The sequence below is a fragment of the Taudactylus pleione genome, unplaced genomic scaffold (genome assembly GCF_031769625.1).
Source record: "Taudactylus pleione unplaced genomic scaffold, aTauple2 ptg001021l, whole genome shotgun sequence".
NCBI classification, from domain to species: Eukaryota; Metazoa; Chordata; class Amphibia; order Anura; family Myobatrachidae; genus Taudactylus; species Taudactylus pleione.
The window spans coordinates 1,306,006-1,330,551 of record NW_028285422.1 but is presented as its reverse complement, the minus strand read 5'-3'; positions in this window follow the sequence as shown (position 1 = coordinate 1,330,551).

The window sequence follows — 24,546 nt, the reverse complement described above, 5'->3', positions numbered from 1 at the left end:
TGCTTATATATATATATATATATATATATATATATACACAGTATATATATATATATATATATGCATACATACTCACACGCAGTATATATACATATGTATATGTACTGTAGCTATTTTTTTTCTTTTTTAAATCTCAGGCAATTACACCTTGACAGTGTAATATATATATATATATATATATATATATGCATATATATATATATACACAGTATATATATATATATATATATATATACACACACAGTATATATATATTGTATATATATAGATATAAGCCCCCACACCTTACCCGGCCGGTGTACAGCGTTTAGCTGTGTCAGCTCCGGTCCTTGGTCTCCTCCTCGGCGGCTCAGCTGTTATTACCTGTTACCGCGGCCGCTGAGGAGCTGTCACAGTACCAGTCTTGCGAGAGGAGTAAACTGGGACTGTGACAAGGCGCGTTAACAGGTAATAACAGCTGAGCCGCCGAGGAGGAGACCAGGGACCGAAGCTGACACAGCTAAACGCTGTACTCCGGATTTTTATAGTAAGCGTCGGGGAAAGGGTGTGGGGGCCTTGGGGTTGCCGTCCAGCCCTGGCTGCCCGGTCAGAGCTGAGCTCCGATCGCGGAAGCTGGGCCAGCACTGGGTGGCTAGGGAAGGTTAGTTGCCGGCCCTTAAAAGATATAAAAAGAGACCAGCCCAGCGGGAACCAGCCCGGCGTCCCGGTGGCCCAATCCGCCCCTGGAGGCGGAACTTACCAGGGAAACCCTGGAACCTAAAACTTTGTAGAGTACACAGGCAAGAAAAATGGATGATGCAACATTATTATATATTTCATTATATATTAACAAAAACAATATAATAATGTACATCAGAAAATAGGTCAACTATTACTTGCCAGTCAGATCATTAAACCTCATAGATCGTGTTCTTACCCCAGAAGTTTAGCTGGTAGAAGATACACTCCACACCAATCCCCTTCCAGCTAAATGCTACACTGTCATGTCTCTAACCTGCCGGGCAGTTATCATATTAACATGCCCCCTAGGATTGGGTGTACCCACAAAGGGGCAAGTGAGAGCATCCCCCTTGTTTATCATATACATCCAGTGCCAGGATAAATAAAGTAGTGAAACAATGAGTACAAGGCAATGTTACTGAAAAGGGGTGCACACGGATGCTTTGGAATGGAATGAACGTCATTGAGATTACTGTTGTAGTGCAGTAAAAAAAATGTTATCAAAACCTTTTTTGATTTCCTCTCCGACCTCTGTTCATTTTGTCAAATGTAAAAATATACATACACATAGCAAACCCATTCTTATGGTTATTATACAATATACTTGGGAACAAATAAAGATTTAGGTTTGGTAGTTCCCATGTCTTCATTAGCCTCCTCCATGTTATACCAGAAATGCACTGTACATGATTTTACTAGGAGTGCCTTCCATATTTAAATGAGCAGTGCCTTCATAATTATATACCAGTCAGCCAACCATGCAAAGATGATTATATAACACTCTGCCAGATGTGCCCACATCATTATGTACCAGCGAGATGTGCCCACATCATTATATATCTGTCAGAGATACCCCATAATTATATACCTGCCAGAGGTGCCAGCATATTAATATACCAGCAAGGGGTATGACCTTAATTACATAGTAGCCACTATAAAGGTTTGAACCAAAGTTAAATTCTAAGCCGCTACATTCAGCAATTAATAATTGTGGCTCAAAACAACCGCTCCATCTGACATTCGGAACCAGACTCGAAACAGACTAATATTTTTTTTTTATGGGGAACGTTTCAAAAAGATCCAACCAGCTGATCAAAAGATGGAGCAGTTTAACCCTTTGAGTACCAGAACTTTGGGTAAATGATCTCAGTAGCAGGGCCACTCCGATTCACAACATTTTTGAAACACAGTGGCGTAGGCCATGCCAATTGATGAATTTATACTTTAACATTAAGGTCCTGAGGCTGAGTTTGTTGAAAAGTGGGTGTACTGTATGTGCTCCCAGCCTCCCACACTGCAAATGCTAATATTGGCCCATATGTAGGTGTGTACACATCTTGCAGTCAGGGCCGGTGCAAGGTTTCTTGGCACCCTAGGCATTTCTTCAGCCTTACGCCCCCCCACTGCCCCCACTCTTGATAGCTACACAAGCCCTTATACAGTGCCCCCAGTAGTGGCCCCCCAATGCAGTGCTCCCAGTAGTGGTCCCCCCTATGCAGTGCCCCAATATAGTGACCCTTATATAGTGTCCCTTATACAGTGCCCCCCAGTAGTAGTCCCCCACCTATGCAGTGTCCCTTATATAGTGACCCCAGTAGTAACCCTCCCTATGCAGTGCCCCCAGTAGTGGTCCCCCCAATGCAGTGCTCCCAGTAGTAGTCTCCCCCCAGCAGTACCCAAGTAGTAATCCCCCCAGTAGCAGCCCTCCCTATGCAGTGCCCCATTTGTGGTCCCACCAGTGCAGTGCATACAGTAGCAGTGCCCCTAGTAGTATCCCCCCCAGCAGTGCCCCCAGCAGTAATCCCCCACTATGTAGTGCCCCCAATAGTAGTCCTCCCAGCAGTGCCTGTAGTAGCAGTCTGCCCCAGCAGTGCCCCCAGTAGCAGTTCCCCCAACAGTAACCCAAGTAGTAATCCCCCTCTATGCACTGCCCCTAGTAGTACCCCCAGCAGTGCCCCTAGTAGTCCCCCTAGCAGTGCTCCTAGTAGTCCTCCCAGCAGTGCTCCTAGTAGTCCCCCTAGCAGTGCTCCTAGTAGTCCTCCCAGCAGTGCTCCTAGTAGTCCCCCTAGCAGTGCTCCTAGTAGTCCTCCCAGCAGTGCTCCTAGTAGTCCTCCCATCAGTGCCCCTAATAGAATCCCCATCAGTGTCCCTAGTAGTACCCCCAGCAGTGCTCCTAGTAGTACCCCCATCAGTGCCCCCAACAGTGCCCCTAGTAGTACCCCCATCAGTACCCCCAACAGTGCCCCTAGTAGTACCCCCATCAGTGCTCCCAACAGTGCCCATAGTTGTACCCCATCAGTGCCCCTAGTAGTACCTCAGCAGCAGTCCGTCCGTCCCCCCGCCAGACACACACACATGAGAAAAAAAAAATAACCTCCACTTACCTTAATCCCCGCTCCAGCATGCTCCAACATCCGGCTTCCTTGCGGTCCGGCCCGCTCTGCATGATGGGAGAGACGTCATGACATCTGTCCCATCAGCCACTGCGGGAGCCGGCAGTCCGGCTCCATCAGTGGGCGCAGCAGCCGATGAGAGTCTATCTGACTCTTACGGCTGCTAAAACACATAGTTGGCGGTGCCGGCATCTGTGTGTTTGATGCTAGTAGTGTAGTGCGGATGGCACATATGCAATGGCCGGCGCTGTTCGTGCGCTTGGTTTTCTACTCATCATCATTGCTCATATGCATCAGCCGTTTACCAGGTGCAAAAGATATGTCTGAAACAGGCACATTTATGCTTACATATACTGCAGGTATGCATAGACAGTTTTGTCAACATGTCCTCACTGACAAAGTCCCTTGAAAAAGTCCCTACAGGGGACGAAACGCATTGGGGACACCTTTGATACTTTTATTCTATGCTACCCCATGATTTTTTAGACCTATACATTGCTTGTCTGTTATTTGTATATGTATTTTTACTGTTACCGCTTTTTGAGCTATACCTGTACCACAAGGTGTGTGGACAGGCATTAAAGCCTTTTTATCCCACAATCTCCATGTGATAGTGTATACTATGGTCTAGCCGGACCTACATTTACCCCTCATACCCACATACACTAACCCCGTGGAGCAAGGACGCCAGGTGGACCAGCAGGCAAACGGCAGGATCCGGGTAAGTCTGAATAACTTAACTATTGCACTGCATACTAGTGCTCACAAGCACCTGATGCTCCGGTTCTTTGTATCTTTCTTTTATACATGTGTGGCATCTGAGGTGGAGAGGCAACCAAACATATACCAGTGGAGAAGGGAAAAGGTGTTTCAGTGAAGCACACCAGCAGTGACTTTTACCACAATTAACTCAGTTTGGGACTTTAAAAGAACACACGGCCTAAAGTTTTTGCTAACCAGTACTTCTAAGCAGTTATTGAACCACCACACAGAGCTACAAGGTGGATTACACCGAGACTTATACAAAAACCCAGAGCCGTAACTAGACTTTTTGGTGCCCTGTGTCAGAAAGTGCATTGGCGCCTCCCTCACTTTTCAAAGGGACATAATGCACCCAAAAAAGGGCCATGGCTTCATGGGGAAGGGCCAGGGAAGAGATAGGAGAGACCAGGAGATGCTGGGGATGAAATAAGAGGAAGCTACAAGCAAGAATGATAATAAACAGAAATCTGACAGGCCCAAACAGCGCCCCCTGACCTGTGGTGCCCTGTGCGATGGCACCGGCCGCACTACTCTAGCTACAGCCCTGCAAAAACCACACAACATACTATATACTTGTACATGATTAGGTACAGAATATCTGTTACAGCAAGTAGTTTAGACTTCCTTAAATTAGACCTCAAAGCGCTTACACTAACCCTTGTTGTATCATGTACTCACTGAGATTTACCTAAGTCAAAAAAATACCAGGTTACATGCCCAGTTTCTCCTCTTCAGTCAGAAGTGGAGATGCAATTGACATATGTATGACTCTGCATCACCCGTACTTGTGTGTGCTCTGTTTTAGCATGTGCTGTGTGAGTACATTCAGGATATGCTCCCGCCACCAGGCATACACTAAATTCAGCATCAGCCAGCAAGCATACTGTAAGTACATTTTTCTTTTCAGCTTTTAATTTGTTTCTCAGACAAGCTGAATTAAACAGCTGTATTTTGTGATGTTGTAAATATTTTTTTTTAATTCACATTTTCCTAATAATATTATGATCAATAAGTGCAAAAAATATGAAAACTTGGTTAAATTAAGTTTCAATTTTAACAGGAATTAAGTATGAATACTCTGTGATTGTTGTGACTCCAGGATGCGCAGCTGTGTACCAGTGGTGTTGAAGATAAACTTAGTTTAATGGAATTAGGACACGATTTAGGGGTCAATTCATCATCACTTAATTTATACAAAAGTAGGTGAAAAATAACATTTTCACCTACTGTTGTATAATTTGAGTGTCAGACCTGTTTATCATTCATGTAACGCAGGAGATATCACAGATATCTCCTGGTTACAAATGTGCCTCGCTAATTTCCACAATCCCCATACTTTAGTATGGGGCAAGGCCGGATTAAAGGGGAGCGACAAGGGCAGTCGTCCCGTGGCCCCCACACAGCAGGCACTATTTTATTAAGCCCCGCCCACCTCACGACAAAATGCTGTGATTCGCGGGTCAGTCAGTCCGTGCTCCGGGATGGCCGCAGCGTGGAGATGGAGATCCCAGCCACTTCAGTGCTCTCCCATATCACGGCATGTCTGCGCACCTGCCTAAGCACACCCACTCCATGTCCTGCCTGCCTGTCTGCCCATGCAGCTCTCCTGCACAAATATACATATGTATGTATATATATAAGGTTGTTGCCCATGAGCCCCCACAAACCCTAAGCTGGCCCTGGAATGGGGATGTAGAAATTATGCAATTCATCAAGTTCCGAAAATGCTTTTTTTTGGAATTGACTGAGAAACTGTACACCACCCTGAGATGGCATACAGCCCCCGAAATATCTTCACAGGCTGCTGTTTATACAGCAGCCAGCAGAAGGATTTATTAAGATCCCTCCATGATGTGTCTGCACTGCAGAGCCCTGGGAGCTGAGAGTCATGTGGCCCGGACTCACCAGCAGAAGACACAGAAGACAAAAGAGACAGGTGCGCCGGCAGGAGAGGATGTGGCGGGGGAGATCAGACATCTGCGGGGGGGAGGTGGGTCCGGATTGGATACCCACAATGCCGCAGAGGAGGGGATATCGAACACCCGTGAGGAGTGGGGCTGAATTGGGCACCCGCAGAGGACGTGGGGGGGACCAGATCGGACACCCGTGGTGGCCAAGTGGGGGGGATTGGTCACCCATGATTCCGCAGTGTGGGGGAACAGACACCTGCGAAGAGGGGGAGGCCTGGATCGGACACCCATGGTGGCCACGGGGGGGCAGATCGGACACCAGAGGAAACGTGGTGGCGGGTGGGAGACCGTATCGGACACCGGAGGCAAAGAGCAGAAGGGGGTGAAAGACAGTGGGAAATAGAGAGGGGGGGCAGACATAGTGAGGAAATCCTTATGGATACCTCACCTGTAGGGGAAAACTATCACTTTTCTGAAATCTGACTCTGCAAAAAGAGCAGCTTTTCGTAAGTGATACTTTTGTTAGTGAGGCATGATAAATGCCTCCAAAACATTTTTTAAACTCGCAGCAAGTTTAAAACATAATTATCACTAGTGATAATTATGTCATGATAAATAGGCCCCTTAGATGTAGATAATATTGCACAGCCACTGTGGTTCTGTGCATAGGGCAGAAGTTCCCAAACTCCACCATTACAGTCCACATTTTAAGGATTTCCATACTTGAGCAAAGGTTATTTAATTAGTATGTCATCCAATTTAATTTAGCCATCTGGACTCAAGCATGGATTTCTTTAAAACCTGGACTGTAATGGCGGAGTTTGGGAACCTCTGACGTAGAGGCTGTGTAATAATATGCTAATGCCTGAGGAGGCATCTTGGGTAAATAGTGCGGCATCTGTATATGCACAGATCTCACAGCATCGAAGATGTACGTAAACCTTCGGGTTTACTTACATCTCTGAATCAGGCTGTAAATGGGTTAAAGACTAATCCATTAAACTGAGTTTATCTTCATCAGAAACAGCAACGACAACAACGGTATAGCAGAGAAACGCTTATACCTCATTTACTTACTCCTTCCCCACTCTACAGGATGTTTTCACATCATTTTGCCAGAGTGTGCATTCACAACCCTCCTGAAGCAAACATGGCTTATATAAAAAAAATTATCGATTAATTAAAAAAATTAGAATTGAGGCATAACCTTACGAGAGCTGTTTTGCAGCAACTAAGAAGAGAAAGGTCATAAAAGAATACAAAGTTAATAGTCAAGGATTCCTGACAAGGGTTGCAAGAGTAGCTCATAGGCCCAAGGGCACTACAGAGAAATGGAGGTGGAGTATGTAGTAGAAGGCAGGTAAAAAAATGATTGATTAATTTAAAAAAATTTAATTGAGATGTGACTTTGCGAAAGCTGTTTTGCTGCACCTAAGAAGAGAAAGGGCTGTAAACTAATACAATGTTAATAGCCAAGGATTCCTGACAAGGGTTGCTAGAGAAGCTAGCCATACCAGCCTTCCTAATTGGGTAACACATCCCTGTAGTACATTTACGAGGTGCACCAGAAAGTCTGAGTATGAGGGGAACTAGCTCAGAGGCCCGAGGGCAGTACAGGTTAATGGAGGTGGACTATGTAGTGAAAGCCAGGTAAAAAAGAAGGATTGATTAAGTAAAAAAATGCTAATTAAGACATGGTCTTGTATCACCTTGTTCATATTAATAGATATTACAAATTTTTCTCCATAATTCTGTTAATTTTTTTATATTTTGTGAGGCACCACATTATTTCTGGTTAAAAATGTGTTGCAAATTAGTTATTTACAGCCCATAATGAAAATAAAAGCAGTTCACAATGGAATTGTCCTTTAGAACCTATATTATATTATATATTAAAAAGGACATGCACAGTTTAACAAACCAAGAACTTTAGTTACAGGGACTGCCACTTTTGTGGCTGAAGTGCTTGGTTTGTTTGGGCACACAAGAAACAAATTGTAAATGTGGGAAGGTTGGCAATGCATATAATTGGGTAGTTGGAGTACTAGTGCTAAAACCTTGAAGGTCACCACCCTCCTATTACAGTATGGGATAAAGGATTTGCTTCACTATGCACAACCACCACCACTCTAATAGTGGAGGATGGAGGCTTTAATCCCAGCCCGACGAGGACATACAGTCAGGTGCATAAATAGTGGGACATTGACAGAATTTTCCTATTTTGGCCTCTATTCACCACCACAATGGCTTTGAAATGAAACAAACAAGATGTGCTTTAACTGCAGACTTTCAGATTTAATTTGAGGGTAATTACATCCAAATCAGGAGAACGGTGTAGGAATTACAACGGTTTCTATATGTGCCTCCCACTTTTTAAGGGGCCAAAAGTAATGGGACTATCAACTCAAAAGCTATTTCATCGACAGGTGTGGGCTATTCCCTCGTTATTTCATTATCAATTAAGCAAGTAAAAGGTCTGGAGTTGATTCTAGGTGTGACATTTGCATTTGGAATCAGTTGCTGTCGACTCTCAATATGAGATCCAAAGAGCTGTCACTATCAGTGAAGCAAGCCATCATTAGGCTGAAAAATCAAAACAAACCCATCAGAGAGATAGCAAAAACATTAGGTGTGGCCGAATCAACTGTTTGGAACATTCTTAAAAAGAAAGAACGCATCGGAGGTGCTCAGCAACACCAAAAGACCCGGAAGACCACGGAAAACAACTGTGGTGGGTGACAGAAGAATTATTTCCCTGGTGAAGAAAAACCCCTTCACAACAGTTGGCCAAATCAAGAACACTCTCCAGGAAGTAGGTGTATATGTGTCAAAGTCAACAATCAAGAGAAGACTTCACAAGAGTGAACATAGAGGGTTCACCACAAGATGTAAACCATTGGTGAGCCACAAAAACAGGAAGACCAGATTAGAGTTTGCCAAACAACATCTAAAAGGAAAGGAACTGCTCATGATCTAAAACATACCACCTCATCAGTGAAGCATGGTGGTGGTAGTGTCATGGCGTGGGCATGTATGGCTGCCAGTGGAACTGGTTCCCTTGTATTTATTGATGATGTGACTGCTGACAAAAGCAGCAGAATGAATTCTGAAGTGTTTCGGGCAATATTATATGCTCATATTCAGTCAAATGCTTCAGAACTCATTGGACAGCGCTTCACAGTGCAGATGGACAATGATCCAAAGCATACTGCAAAAGCAACCAAAGAGTTTTTTAAGGCTAAAAAGTGGAATGTTATGCAATTGCCAAGTCAATCCCTTGACCTGAATCCGATTGAGCATGCATTTCACTTGACGAAGACAAAACTGAAAGGAAAATACCCCAAGAACAAGCAGGAACTGAAGACATATTCATCACCAGGGATGAAACCCAGCGTCTGGTGATGTCTATGCGTTCCAGACTTCAGGCTGTAATTGCCTGCAAAGGATTTGCAACAAAGTATTAAAAAGTGAAAGTTAGATTTAGGATTGTTTAGTTTGTCCCATTACTTTTGGCCCCTTAAAAAGTGGGAGGCACATTTAGAAACCATTGTAATTCCTACACCGTTCACCTGATTTGGATGTAATTACCCTCAAATTAATCTGAAAGTCTGCAGTTACAGCACATCTTATTTGTTTCATTTCAAAGCCATTGTGGTGGTGAATAGAGGCCAAAATATGAAAACTCTGTCTATGTCCCAATATTTATGCACCTGACTGTATGGAAGGAGAGGAGCAAGCAGCAATCAGTGAGATCAAGCCACAATAAAAACTCAATTAAAGAGGTAAGCCCCTGATCTATGCTATGGTGCAAGAGTGATCAGACAACTCCTGGTGAATGCTGACTAACCAAATTGTTGGCGGTGTCCACACTGTCTTTGTTGACTGCACAGCAAGTCATGGGATAATGGTCTGACCCCCAGCAGCCAACATCTGAAAGGGATCTCTGAGACACTGCAGCACCGACTACTGCTAACCAGCAGACTCCCAGCACACTTACTTTACTGCAGGACACTCACACTTTAGTCCAGTACACTGGATAGAGATACTGAAAGGGACTGATAGTGGGCACCACAGCTTCTGCAAAGCTATTAGGTGCTTGATCTTTTGTGCGCAACATAATTTGTATTTGATTACAACTAACTACATTCTACCTTCAAAGACTCTAAGGACTTTATCCTTCAAACCTCCTTCCCTCACCATCACACCCCAGATCCCAATGTATTGCATTACCCATGTCTGTCTTAAATGTTTGTAGTGCACCATCCCTCTCTTTTGGCATATACATAGCTATGATATTTTGAATAAATCTTAACTGGTATCAAGTGGCAATCTACATCAATTTGCCAACAACACCTCTGTCTATTTCTATTAAATTCAATCAGGTGAACACTTACGGCTAACTGCGTTGTTAATTATCTCTACACTGGGAAGATGTCATTATCATCCTCACCTTCATCAATGTTATCATCATCATCATCACCACACAATATTAGCTCATCCCCACTGAAATCCTCTGTCACAGAAGTCTCTGCAATTGGCAGTAAAGGTCTTCCTCATAGAATTTGTAGTTAATTTTTGAACATGAGTTTTTCCACATTTTGAGAAAGTAGTCTCCCTATGCCGATCGCTTACAAGGCTCCCGGCTGTGCTAAACACACTTGAGGGTGGGCAGCTTATGTACACTAAAGCTAGTTTATACAAGGGATCCAAATTGCCATTTTTTTCTCCCAGTAATCAAAAAGACTGTGGACCTCATTCAGAGGCGGTCGCTCGGGAGCGATAGGTCGCACCCAAAGTGATCGAGAATATGCAAAATGAGCGCTCAGTCGCAACGCAACAATGAAAGCACACCCCTATCTCTATGTCCAAATTCACAGTCGGTCACAGGCGGCAACCTACGTCAGCACGATTAACACCTGTTACATTGTTAATTGCCTACAAACATCGGTTGAGGCAGAAACCATCACCAGCACTCGCAATGCTTAAGGTAGACCCTGGGCTACACTTAGCTCTGCGAGCAGTAGCATCGTTATTGCAACGAGATGACGTGTGTTATGACTCGCTCAGTAATATATGCACGCCCTTAAAACGCCCTTTTTAAGGTCAACCATGCCTGCGTGTGCGCACCACCACACCCCCGTTCACAAGCACCTTCCCCTGTAACCACCCACAAATGGCACGAAATGTCAATCACAGCTACGACCTCGTAGTGACTAGCGAGCAAGAGGATTGCGGTCGGGAAGACAGGCTTGCGCAAGCGCACTGCCATGTACACGCATGCGCAGTAGAAAAAAACATCGCTCGCTACGACAAATCGCTCCGTGCGACAGCCTCTGAATGAGGTCCTGTGTGACATGCTAATTTGTACATTGTCATTAAAATAATCCTCCACCATGATAGAAGTGTCAATAATTGTGGGCAATTCTTTTAAGTATGACTAGTTGTAAAAATGGTGTTTCACTTTGGTGCGCTGAGTTGACTCATCATCCGCACCCACAGCCTCTTGGAAAATGTCAGTATTTCCTGGCAGCAGCAATTGCAGGAGAAACTGAAGCAGGAGACGTTATCGTGTCATGTGCCATTTGAGCTGACAACTTGCTGGCAAGGAGATCTTTGCATCAATAAAACATCTGTGTCAGTTGGAAAGAAAGTCATTACATATGACTTAAACCTAGGGTCAAGTATGATTGCCAAAATTTAGGGATCCAATTGCAAGATCTTGACAACCCTTTGGCCTGGCAAAACAAATAAAGAATTTGATCTACCAGTCCATCATACTTAGCGGAATCACTTTGTTTCATCTCCTTCAGTTTAAAGCTGGTAGTATATGAACTCACTTCATTAGTTACTATTTCAAATGGTTTCAGTAGCTTGCATAAAACAGAGTATTCTCCAGTGTTCTGGACTAAGGTACATTCCCCTCCTCTTCCTATGTCATGGCTTGTTGTGTAGGTTTGGATGGCTTGTTGCTGTTCCTCCATTCACTTAAGCATATAAAGGGTGGAATTCCACCTTGGCACTACCTGCTTCAATTGGTGGCATGGCAAACTGAACTGTTGTTGCAGCCGCTGAAATCTTCTACATGCAGTTGCTGAATGCCGAAAATGTCCAGAAATGTTTCTGGCCACAAACAGCATCTCATACATGCCCCTTTAATTTTTTTTTTAAATTCTAAACACCTAGTTTATTGTGTGGGCAAAACATGGGATTTATTCAAATTTACTCAGTTGTAATGCTCTCACAATATTACATGCATTATTGGAAATGACAAATCCTGAGGAGAGTACTAGGGGGTAAGCCATTTTGCTATGACATCTTGAGTTTTTCTAACAGGTTGACACCAGTATGCCATTGAAGAGGAAACCGCTGATACAGAGAGTAGCCTGACTGTTAATGAGCTGGTGTTGTGTGTTAGATGCTGCTTTTGCTGCTGAAAGTGATAAAGTGGGCTGTCACAGTCATGTAATCTTTCATTTGACCAGTACCGCTTGTCCGCATATCTGTAATTAAGTGGATAGTGAATACAATGGCCTTTTATGCATTCAACAAACTGCCTCACAGCTCCCCTAGTATACGTCGGGTGGCACTCTAATAATGACGTTATACTTTTTAACACACAAGTTTTCTATTAAAAATGTTAAACTTTGCATACGTTGGAAAGATTGCCATCCGTGCTAAAGAGAATGGTAATACCCTCCCTATACAAATAAGAGAGCACCTATCTGTTTGATTATCTCCTCCAATGAAGCTCCATTATCGGATCTAACCAGCAGCAGGAGGCAATAAAGAGACTCTGGGGTATATTTATCAAAGTTCGATTTTACATTCAATTTGATGTCCGATTTACAGTAGCTCACCTCAAATTGAATCAAATTGAATGTAGAAACCCCTGATCAAACAATTACTAAAATTTGATTTTAGAAACCTTTTCTAAATCGAATTTGATTTGGTTTGATTTTGAACAGTGATGTGATGTTCGATGTACAAACCAAACACCAAATCCCACTCAAAAACAAACTTCAAATCCCCAAATGAATAGACCTGCTTCATGCTTTCAATTTTAGCATGAGCAGGTCTGATTGACACAGATGCACAGGTCAGTGAGATCCGTGCATGCATCTGTATAAAAAGCTTAAAAAGTTTTAAAATATAATAAAAAAATGACGTGGGGTCTCCCCCTAAAATCACAACTAGCCATGGACACTTCAGAGCCAATCCTGGTTGTATACATATGGGGGACAAAAGACGTAGGAGTCCCCTGTATTTAGCACAACCAGCACTAGGTTCAGCGAGCCAGTCCTGGTTTTGGAAATACAGGGGGCAAAATAAGTAGGGGTGTGTATTTACCATAATAAGGGTCCCTGTGTATTTACCATAACCAGCACGGGACTCTTTTTAGAGGGGGTGTAATGCCACTGCTAGGGGAACCCTTTCACCGGTTCCTTTAGTAACCTAGTGGTTCTCACCATTGAAGTCAATGGTGGGAACCGTTGATTGCTGAGAAAGGCGGAGGCTCATCTCTCTCAGCCAATGAATGCTCAGCCCCACTGGCTTCACAAGGGGGGTGCGGGCCGCACCGGGTGTCACCAGCTGAGGGGTGACACCAAAGTGCTGATTTCCCCTCAGTGACAGGAGCCGAGTTCTGCATTACGTGCAGCACTCGGCTCCTAGCACTGTGAGGGAACCAGCACTCACACAGACTGGTCCCCGGGGGCCAGCCTGCACCTCCAGCACCCCCGGTTTAAAAAAAACCAGGGGTTCGGCCTGCAGGGCCACGCCCCCACTTGCGAGGCCACACCCCCTAGTTTTCCGGCGCAGTGAAGAATACCTGTCTCGGCCCACACCAGGTACACCTTCCGTGATAGGCCACACCCCCTTTTTACCGGGGCCCGGCACTGCTCTTGGCGGGCCTGCTTGTATACTGTATATTTTATTATGTGTTATTTAAGTCTATTCATGATGATTTAACTATATGGTTTGCTATATATACAATTAACATAGTACCTCAGCTATTATAATTACTGTGTATTAATGTGATACCTATATGGTTTTTAATATTGTGGGATTGATACATTTTAATAAATTGCAATTCAATGGGGAAGATGTATGAAGCTCTAAATAGTGATAAAGTACAGAGTGATAACTGAACAATCACTCAGCTACTAACTGTCATTTTACAGGCTGTGTTTGAAAAATGACAGTTGGGAGCTGCTTGGTTGGTCATTTATCACTCTCCAGTTTATCACTTCCCAGAGCTTCATACATCTGCCCCATTATTTCACGGCTATTAATTGAACAGCGCTTTCTGGCTTTAGAGGTTTTTTCTTCTTAAAGTGATCTATATTGTATTTTTATGAAGGTGGCCAGTACCTTCTAGAGTTCTGCAGTCCAATTAATCACATTGTCACCTACAAGACCAGCACCCTATCCTTTCTTTGGTTTTATTTGTATGCAACAAACTGCCTCACAGCACCCCTAGTATAAGCCGGGCGGTATCCTAATAATGACATTATATATTTGAACACACAAGTTTTATATTACATTTTTTTTTTTTTTTAAACAGTGCCTGAACGCACAACAAACTGCCTCTCAAGGCCCCTAGTATAAGGCTGGCAACCTAAAATTAATGATGATATTATAATTCTTTTTTGTTTTATAAAAAAGTGCACCAGTAGGCTTTTTAAGTAATACAGTGCTACAGTCCACTCCTATGGCGTTTTTTGTGCCTCACGGTGCTGCAGCAGCACACAGTGCCTCTGCAGTGCCTCATTAAGATAGTGCTCCTAATCTTTTTTTTTTTTTTTTTAGAAAAAAAGTGCCCCAGTAAGCTTTGTTTAGTAATAAACAACAACACAGTGTTGCGGTACACTCCTATGGTGTTTTTTTTGTGCCTCACAGAGTGCTGCAGCCAGCCCACAGTACACAGTGCCCCTGCCCTAACAGTGCTGTTTTTTTTTTTTACAAAGTGCCCCTATACCCACACCCTCTCCCGGGATGGGTACGAGATTCCGGCGGCAAGAATCCCAACACCGGCACCCCAGCCAGGTTACAATTCTGATGCCTCTAGATAAGTAAGCCTAACCTAACCCCTACACCTCCCCGCAGCCTGAACCTAACATCCCCACCTAGTGCCTAAAAATAACCCTCCCTTCCTGCAGCCTAAACCTAACCTTCCCCCTTCCCTGCGCCATAAACCTAACCCTCTCTCTAATGCCTCACCCTAACCCCAGTACTTACCTTCGGGATCCCAGTGATCGGGATGCCGGCATTGCCATTCTGAACGCTAGAATCCCAGTGGTCGGGATTTTGACCACATCCCCCTTTCCCTCCGGTCTCCAGTGTGAAGTGGCACCTAATCGTGAGGGAGGGACTTCAATATACAATCCAAAATACGCGAGATACAATGCCAGGAAAATTAAGTTTTGCCTCGTTTTGAGATCGTTCCTGTTTCTGGGTGCTGCACTATTGGTCATAGCATTCCAAACTATGTTCCATCTGTGAACTCGGTATCCTGTGCTTAGTCGGTACCAGCCCAGTATCCTGTGCATAGCCGGTCCCAGCCAGTATCCTGTGCTTAGCTGGTCCCAGCCAGGTATCTGTGCTTAGCCGGTCCCAGCTCAGTATGCTGTGCATAGCTGGTTCCAGTCCGGTATCCTGTGTATAGCCGGTCTTAGTTCGTTCTCTTGTGTCTAGCCAGGCCCAACCCTGTATCCTATGCTTAGCCAGTCCCAGCCCGTTATCCTGTGCTTAGCTGGTCCCAGCCCGGTATACTGTGCTTAGCCGGTCTCAGCTCAGTATCCTGTGTCTAGCCTGTCCAAGCCCAGCATCCTGTATCATATATACAGTATCTCAGTCCAGTTATCCAAACTGATAGTCTAACTCAGACCTCAGCTTCAGAGCTTACTGCTATATCTCAATCACCAGCCTCTCCTCAGGAATAGAAGCCACACCTCTGAGCCAACCCAAGTATCTTCGGGGACACCAAAACCCCCAAACCTGGCAATAATTATGTACTCAGTATAATGAATTTGGATGGAAGGTATTCACATTTGGTTAGTGTAATGAATGGACAGTTTTCAGTGGTGGCCACTTACCTAAAACTTATAAAGTGTAGAACATCTGGAACACCACAGTTGCCAATTGCAGGATCTAGATGAATAGGGTGCTGATTTACAGGGGCTTAGATATATACTAGTGGATGATATATAGCACTGCCAAACAGTAGGAAAGCAAAGGAAAAACTGTTGTATGTCTCCATATTGGTAGATCAAATCATGTATCTTTGTTTTTAAGACCTGTCTACAAGCTCCTGGTAAAGATATCCAGTCCTGTTAGAAGGTCTGTTACTATTTGGCCAGAGGGGGTTTTAGCGAAACCACAGGATAATTTGTAATCTACAAATTGGGATATGGTCATTGGCGAAAGTAAGATATGTGAGGAAATTGATGTTGATTCCCTTGCATCACTGGTTTTAGGCTAGATAAGCTGTTGCGTGGAGATGCCATAGTTAAATGGTTCGCTCTCTGGACACGATTCAGACCCGCTCGCTAGATGCATTAGCTCGCACGCAGCATATGCAAATACAGCAAAGGCAGGTGATCACACGGCAAGGCATTAGTAGGCCTACTATGTCTTGGTGTGCAATCGCAGTGTGTATGCAGACGCCCACCAGCCTGTCTTAAGACACCCACTAATGTACATCAGTACCATCAAGAACCATCGGATGCGATTGCAGCACTTGTGGTTGACATTACCATGCCGCAAGCACTGCGAGTGCTTCAGTGTGAAAGCCAAGTGACGTGTACTATGACGCTCAATGTTAATTATGCATGCTTCCTAAACGGTGTTGAGACGCTCAGACACGCCTGCGTTCGCACCCCCACTTAGCCGTTTCCATAATCCAACCCATTACCACCCACAAACGGCTTGTCCTATCACTCGGTCTAGAGAGCAGTCTATGTGCAGTGAGTGAATGCTTCCCAATCTCCTGGACTAGGTCGAGCACTGCGATGCATACATATGCGCAGATTGCAAAACATCGGCAGCTATGAGCAAACGCAGCCTAGCGAGCAGATCTGAATTGGGCCCTCTGCTCAAAGCCAGTGACAGTGCATTTAAATCTGGGGATCTCGTAGTTTGCAAAAATGCTAGGTCCTAGTTGCGAAGAGGTATTAGAAAGGCAAAAATGAATAAGTCTACGAGGATTGTGGATAAAAATAGCCAGAATGGGAACCCGAGAAGTATGTGTATTCAGGAAATTACTGGTTATAAACCAGAAAAGGCTGAGGTGAGAGGAGACAATAGTGTATTGGTTGATTATTTAAATTTGCTTTACTCCAGGTTTGACAAGGAAAATAGTTAGCCTGTTAAGCCCCTAACTCCATGTTTAAGAGAGTCTCCTATAGTGTTTGAGGAGAGTCATTTTGGATCTGTATTTTTTTTTTTTAAATGTATAAAAACTGCTAAAATTACAAAATTTGGGCTTTTCTTTGTTCCTATAGTAATATTAACCTCAATAACATTAATTTCCACTCAATTTTGATCACCTCACAGTTCACAATATTGTTTTCATCCAGTTTAGGACCAAAAGTTGCACATCGCTAGCTGCAGTGGACGGCACAAACACGTGGCAGTTCAACTTCCAACATGGCAAGGAATGAAGTTTTGATTCGTAGTAAATTTAATTTAATTTTTGATTCCGAAGCAAATTTATGGGGACGAGCATGGGTGAACAATGTGACCCATGTATTGCCCACAAAATCAACTTGGTGGTTCAGAATATTTTTTTAAAGTAAAGGGGCATGCAGGAGAAGCTGTCTGTGGCCATAAATATTTCTGGACATTTTCAGCATTCAGCAACCGCATGTCAAAGTTTGCAGCAGCTGTGGCAGTTCAACTTCCAACATGGCACAGCAGAAAACAAATGTTTTTATTAATCAAGAGGACTGAGGGAGTTGGAGTATGTATGTAGCTGAAAGGAGGGAAAGGAAGGATTGATTCGTAGTAAATTACATTTAATTTTTTTATTCCAAAGCAAATTTATGAGGGAGGAGGGGAGGCATTTCCAAAAAATACAAAAAATATTTAAATCATTCATCAGTCCTTGCCCCAGTTGAGCTCTTTGGTGTTTCTGCATTTAAAATAAAAATGAAAGAGCATGCAGGAGATGCTGAGGGGTATTCAATTAGGTGCGAATGACTGTCGAATGTGATTTTGTAGAAATTTTCGCCAGCGAATAACATTTCGCCAAATTCAATTTAACTTGCGAATGTTGTGAAAATCTACAGTTCGCCTAAAATACTAATCTATCCACTTTTGAATTGTGAAAGTCGAACGTTGCTATTCAATTACAAATATGCGTATATCATTCGCCAAAATAAAAGCGAATTTTGCCGTGAATTCGCAAAAAACTGTCCGCACCTCTTGGGGGTGAGAGTTTTAATTCAAATGGTTTAAAATTACATATTTTTCATGTAAAATAAGTGTGTTACAGCAAATATGCTTTCCCAAGCATTATTTGTTTTAAATGGTGTTGATTATATATTTTTAAAATGATCTATTGGCTTGTTACAATAATGGTTCAGTCCATTACAGTTGGTTCATTCCAAAGTTAAAAATAGACCAGGTTGTATTTTTTAATCACTCTTTCCAGCAGCAGCAGCAGGTGGAGGAGCAGGAGAGAGAATATTATTACCTGTCAAGGAACTACGCACCTGAATCTGGAGAAGAAAGAAGAAGACACATGACACAGATAATAGTATCCTTATAATTTGATTGATTATTATCATATAGAAATTTCCGTTTTTTAAAATGGAGCGCTTTTCAGCTCAAGTGTGGGAATTCATGTTTGCAGCATGTGTTCAAGCGAGTAGGCTGCAGTTTAGGGCGCATATGAGTATTGCAGCCACTCCTGATGAATCAGCTGTGAATGTGGGTATTTCTGCAGGTGCACCTGAAAGTACTCCATCTTCCTCAGGTGTTGCGAGAATCCCAAGGCCACGTCTATATAGACAAAGACGGTTGTTGGATGGGATTCGTGAGGATGAGGTGATAAAATGTTATCGCCTCTCCTCTGCTGCCATTTACCAGCTGTATGATCTGCTGGAGAAGGATTTTGAACTGCATGTTCCTACGAACAGAGCAGTTCCAGGCTTGGCAAAACTGCTAGCCACACTCCATTTTTTGGCATCGGGAACATTCCAACCGACCCTGGCAATAATTGCTGGCTTTTCACAAGCCACTTTTTCTCGCTGTTTGTCACAGGTCCTTCTGGCAATGCGGAAACATGTTTCTGAGTTTGTACATTTTCCTCAGACAGAACATGAATGGAATGCTGTGAAGGTGGGTATTTTGGCCGTGGGACGAATCCCCAATGTTTTTGGTGCAATAGATTGCACCCATATTGCTCTCATGGCCTCCCGCCAAATGGAAGAGATTTTTCGGAATCTAAAATCTTTCCATTCTCTAAATGTACAAATGATTTGTGATTCAAAAATGCATTTCATGCAGGTGTTTGCTGGCATGCCAGGGGCTTCTCATGATTCCTTTATTTTGCAGCAATCTAGCCTCTTTGAGATGTTTCAACAACAACAGATGCCTCATGGATGGCTGATTGGTAAGTAAATCATTTATTTAACTTTTTATTTTTTAATGTTCTTTTCAAAGTTTAAAATATATATATTTTTTATCTTAGGCGATCAAGGATATGGAAGTTTTCCCTGGCTACTAACTCCACTGGCTAATCCTGACACCCCTGCAGAACACAGGTTTCAGGCAGCTCACATTAGGACTAGTGGAGTGATAGAACGCTCCTTTGGTCTGCTTAAAACCCACTTTCGTTGTCTTGACAGGTCAGGGGGTGTGTTGCTGTATTCGCCAACAAAGGTTTGCAATATAATTATTGCTTGTACAATTTTACTTAATATTTGTATTGCAACCGTTTGGAGGCCGAGATTGATCCATTGATCAGTCTCGATTCTGACCTGTCTCCTGCAGTGGTTGATGATGCTGGCCTTGGGCAAAGCACTCGCCATAATCTGATAGCATCATTTTTTCAATGTAAGTTTTTAGAACAATTATTAATCGATGTTAAACCCATTTTCCAGATTTGTTTTTCATGGTTTTTTTATTTTCCTTTCAATAGAACATCAACCTTGAATCACCAATCATTGAAGTTTTGGCCTCTACTGGAACAGTTTAAATATTCCTAAAGTTTAAACACCGTTTTAGATAAGTGTTACATGTGTTACAAGTGTTTTGGTCAAGTTGGATCAGTTTTTCATTGTTATATGTTTGTTTTTTATAGTATTAGTTCTCTAGTTTTTATTTATCAGTGTAAACATTAGTAATTGTTCCTGCATAATCAAATCCCTTAACCTCCTGGATCTCCAATGGACAGCTGAGCAGCGGGGCGATGTGCTAGCCATCCCCAAAAAACCATGTAAGTATCAACAAACCTCATTGCTGGTGTCATGTAACCTGTGTCTTTCCCTCCCCTCCTGATTCTAAACTTTTCCCTGGAGCAGAGCTGACAGCTTGAAAACCTGCTCATGCTAATCACCTTTCTTCTTCTCTCCCTCTTAGGGAAGTGGACCGGACCTTTTTTGGACACCCAGGATGCAGATCAGACCCATCCTCCTGGATCTCCAATGGACAGCTGAGCAGCAGGGCGATGTGCTAACCATCCCCAAAAACCATGTAAGTATCAACAAACCTCATTCCTGGTGTCATGTAACCTGTGTCTTTCCCTCCCCTCCTGATTCTAAACTTTTCCCTGGAGCAGAGCTGACAGCTTGAAAACCTGCTCATGCTAATCACCTTTCTTCTTCTCTCCCTCTTAGGGAAGTGGACCGGACCTTTTTTGGACACCCAGGATGCAGATCAGCCCCATCCTCCGGGATCTCCAATGGACAGCTGAGCAGCGGGGCGATGTGCTAGCCATCTCCAAAAACCATGTAAGTATTAACAAACCTCATTCCTGGTGTCATGTAACCTGTGTCTTTCCCTCCCCTCCTGATTCTAAACTTTTCCCTGGAGCAGAGCTGACAGCTTGAAAACCTGCTCATGCTAATCACCTTTCTTCTTCTCTCCCTCTTAGGGAAGTGGACCGGACCTTTTTTGGACACCCAGGATGCAGATCAGCCCCATCCTCCGGGATCTCCAATGGACAGCTGAGCAGCAGGGCGATATGCTAGCCATCCCCAAAAATCCATGTAAGTATCAACAAACCTCATTCCTGGTGTCATGTAACCTGTGTCTTTCCCTCCCCTCCTGAGTATATTGTAAGTAATCAATTTCGAAATGATTTAAAATAAAACCAATGTAAGAACATTATTTTTTATTTTTTTCAACAATCGGTTTTTAACCGAAATCTTTTATACCTGAAATGTTTTTTTTAACAATAATTTCTTGCCCATTTATATAATAATTGTTTTTTTGTTTAAGTTTTTAGTTTTAAACATGTCAAACTTTTTACGTTGATTTTTTTTCTTGCATTCCAAAAAACAACTTTGCCATCTTCTTTTTAACTGGAATATATGAAACCTATAAGACAATGGAAAAAATTTTAAATTTAAAACAAATCATTTTGCCAACCTCATTAACCCTAATTTAACTCCTATTAAGATTATTTCACTGTTAAAGTAGTAAATGATTATAATTAACTTGCATATTAAATGGCTGAATTAGTATCCCTATGTAGTGCCCCCAGGCTTTAGTAGTGCTCCTTAGACAGTGCCCCCAGCCCAACACTTACCTTTACTTGATCGACACTTGCGCTCCCACTGCCACTGCCTTGCTCTGACTGGATCTAACTAGGTCCAGCAAGCGTGCGGCGGAAGGCTCCTGATGTTATGGGTGACATCCCCCGGGCAGTGCATCACTGGGAACGCTTGCTTCTGAAACGATCAGAGACTTCTTTAGCCTTTGGTCACTTCAGAGCCCAAGCTTCTACAGCGGTGGTCGGCTGGGGATAGTGGCAGGTGGTAGGCTGTTTCTGTCGGGCGAGGCATCCACAGAAAACAACCCGAGGAGAACACTGCCTTGCCGGGATTAGATGGTCGGGAAGGTGGCGTTTGGGATTCCCACTGTCGGCTACCCTACTGCATCCCCATATGTTCTATATCCCATATGTCCAATAATTAAGATAATCTGTTATTTAAATAAATATATATGAAAACAGTAATTAATTTTTTAAACATGGATTTTTAACTGTATAATTAACGCAAATAAACTAATTTTTAAATATATACCTTGAATCCAAATTAGGCAAAAGGCATCGTAGCAGGGATTACTTCGGATTCAACAATCGATTCATTTTCCGGGAGAAGACGTCTCCGTGTTATGGAAGTTGAGTCATCCAGCGCAGGAGTTTTCAGCAATGAACCTGTTTGAATTTGATTTGGAAGATTGCTTAGGCTTTGAACTGGGTTTTGAATATTTGGTGGACCAACAACGTGGTCAAATCTGTTGGATGGAAATAATTCAGATTGAGTTTGCGAAAAATAATCCTGCCTCATGACTGGTGTTCTCAATAATGAGCTTGAAAAATCAGGAACATTACTTATTGGTGTGTTTCGACGGACAATCTGCTCCTCCATTAAGAATTTTATTCCAGATGACATAACTAATAAAGCAGAAGACAGCACCTCTTGTTGTTCTGAAATTTTCTCAAAGGTCTATGACATTTTTGAAAGTTCACTATTCATTGCACTTGCTACTTGGAGGGATTCTCTATGATGCTGATCTATTTGTGTACGTGAAGCATGGATTTCTTCATAATGTACTCGACTAATGCTTTTCAAAGCATTTTTAACCTGGATTAATGCTTCAGATAACTTGTAAATCACCCTCAACTCGGAGACGATGATCTTCTTGTTGATCATTCATAGACTTGGCAAAATCTGTGATTGCAACAAATGGAGTCTCAACCTGTGTTTTTTCACCCGGTGCTTGTGGTCTATCTGCAGGGGTAGACCTTACCATTAGATTTCAAAAATCTTTTGCCAGAATTTTAAAAGCAAGAATAGATCCTAGAAAAAGTAAACTATATTAAATGAAAAATTCTCAAAATTTTCTAAACTTACCTAACATACATAAATAACTAACTACCTGGAGTAACAGAAGCTAGTGAAAAAGTCAAGGATCCCACTTCAATTTTCGAATCTTTATAGAAATATAAATACAAATTTTTATTGTAAAACGCATTTATTAGCACAGTGCATTTTTCAACATTCAACCTTCACATACCAGGTGAAATATCTCCAACATCAGGAATAACTGGAGTTATAGGTCTTTGTTCATCACTTTGCATAATCATATTTTTTAAAACTGTTGAAATTAAAAAATTTTAACATTAACAACATTTAAAGGAAATAAAATTGAAAAAAAAAAAATTAAATAAACATACTTTCTGGTGCTCTAGGATTGGCCTTGAATATCTCAGAATCAATATTCCCCAGATCTATAATGTTTAAATTTTATTATGAAAAATCTTAAAATTTTAGCAAATACAGTCAGGTCCATAAATATTGGGACATTGACAGAATTTTCATATTTTGGCCTCTATTCACCACCACAATGGTTTTGAAATGAAACAAACAAGATGTGCTTTAACTGCAGACTTTCAGATTTAATTTGAGGGTAATTACATCCAAATCGGGTGAACGGTGTAGGAATTACAACAGTTTCAATATGTGCCTCCCACTTTTTAAGGGGCCAAAAGTAATGGGACTATCAACTCAAAAGCTATTTCATGGACAGGTGTGGGCTATTCCCTCATTATTTCATTATCAATTAAGCAGGTAAAAGGTCTGGAGTTGATTCTAGGTTTGACATTTGCATTTGGAATCAGTTGCTGTCAACTGTCAATAAGAGATCCAAAGAGCTGTCACTATCAGTGAAGCAAGCCATCATTAGGCTGAAAAATCAAAACAAACCCATCAGAGAGATAGCAAAAACATTAGGTGTGACTAAACCAACTGTTTGGAACATTCTTAAAAAGAAAGAATGCACCGGAGAGCTCAGCAACACCAAAAGACCCGGAAGACCACTGAAAACAACTGTGGTGGATGACAAAATAATTATTTCCCTGGTGAAGAAAAACCCCTTCACAACAGTTGGCCAAATCAAGAACACTCTCCAGGAGGTAGATGTATATGTGTCAAAGTCAACAATCAAGAGAAGACTTCACAAGAGTGAATATAGAGGGTTCACTACAAGATGCAAACCTTTGGTGAGCCACAAAAACAGGAAGACCAGATTAGAGTTTGCCAAACAACATCTAAAAAAGCCATTACAGTTCTGGAACAACATCCTATTGACAGATGAGACAAAGATCAACTTGTACCAGAGTGATGGGAAGAGAAGAGAAGGAAAGGAACTGCTCATGATCCAAAACATACCACCTCATCAGTGAAGCATGGTGGTGGTAGTGTCATGGCGTGGGCATGTATGGCTGCCAATGGAACTGGTTCCATTGTATTTATTGATGATGTGACTGCTGACAAAAGCAGCAGAATGAATTCTGAAGTGTTTCGGGCACTATTATATGCTCATATTCAGTCAAATGCTTCAGAACTCATTGGACAGTGCTTCACAGTGCAGATGGACAATGACCCGAAGCATACTGCAAAAGCAACCAAACAGTTTTTTAAGGCTAAAAAGTGGAATGTTATGCAATGGCCAAGTCAATCCCCTGACCTGAATCCGATTGAGCATGCATTTCACTTGATGAAGACAAAACTGAAGGGAAAATGCCCCAA